The following is a 1319-nucleotide window of genomic DNA, read 5'->3' as shown; positions in this document are numbered from 1 at the left end:
TAGCCGCAAACCAAACCAGAAGTTTCAATAACGGCACTTTCACGTATGTTAGTGTTTATGTTTCAATATTGCTAAATTATAAGAAAACTTGACCGTATTTTTAAGAAATTTTAAATGCATTATATAGCCGTAACCTTACTCTTTTATAAACAAATAAAATCTCAAAATTGTTAAATATCATGAAATATACATTTGGTGTATCCTTAATCAACGCATATAAGGTTTACAAATTTCGTGAAAGTGTTTTGGTTACTTTTACAAAACGCATAATTTTGATAATGACTTAATTATTACAAATCTTCAAAGTGTACTCGGATTTCAAAGCGTTGTCCCTTTCTATGAAAACGTGACTTTTTAACATACTATAATAAGGTCAAGAAAATCATGATGGTTTGAATTGTCTCTCTATATATTTCCGGTAAAATAAAGACGATCACGTGGGGCTCATTGGTAATGATACTTAGCAAATTGTGTTTTAATTTAGAAAATAAAAAGTAATCTAAGAATGGCACATGGTATATAAAGGTAAATCGATTAACAAACAAAGGCTATTATAATTAAATGAATCGACACTCGACATCGCGAGGATAATTTCATTTTGATTTTTGCATCAGGTTTTCCAAACGCATTTGAACTATATATTTGTATGTTAACACATTCAAAATACTATAAAATTGATCTGAAATTTCACCTCCGATGATTTTAATTTTTATAGACAAGCTCAATTAATAATATATTAACGCACAAAAATTTAAATCACCTTATTCCTGCCAAAATTCGCACAAAAATTTACAGCAGTAAAGATATATATATTATTATAACAGTAAAATGATCCGAAGGGTCGTATCACGTCGAGTTGACAGGCGCGGATCATCAGATCTAACGAGACGCGAAGCGTCGAGTTTGATCTGATGATCCGCGCCTGTCAACGAGACGTGATACGGCTCTTCGGATCAAGTTACTGTTATAATGATAAATTTATTATATACCCCCTCATAACTAGCAAAATATAGCAAAAGAAAACTTAAGAGATCAATTGCATAACATTTATCCATAAAATAAAGTATAATAACAAGGGACTTTTTAACGCGCAAGAAAAACAACGTCATATTTCTGCGTACTACGTCATCAGTTTCAGAGAGTGGTGATATGGATTCAGAAAACAACATGTTGGTGATCCGGAAAATCGGATCACGACGTCACGTGATAGCGTAAATTCAACAGTAAAATTGGGTGATACACATTAGGTATATAATAAAACCCGTTATACGGTATGCAAATGGACGACAATATGAACAGAACGAGCACATATACCACAA

The sequence above is a fragment of the Saccostrea cucullata genome, unplaced genomic scaffold, assembly GCF_032062105.1.
Source record: "Saccostrea cucullata isolate Sc308-1 unplaced genomic scaffold, CSIRO_AGI_Scuc_v1 ctg4671, whole genome shotgun sequence".
Taxonomy (NCBI): Eukaryota; Metazoa; Mollusca; class Bivalvia; order Ostreida; family Ostreidae; genus Saccostrea; species Saccostrea cuccullata.
The sequence above is the reverse complement of the archived record's forward strand: the minus strand, read 5'-3'. Positions refer to the sequence as shown.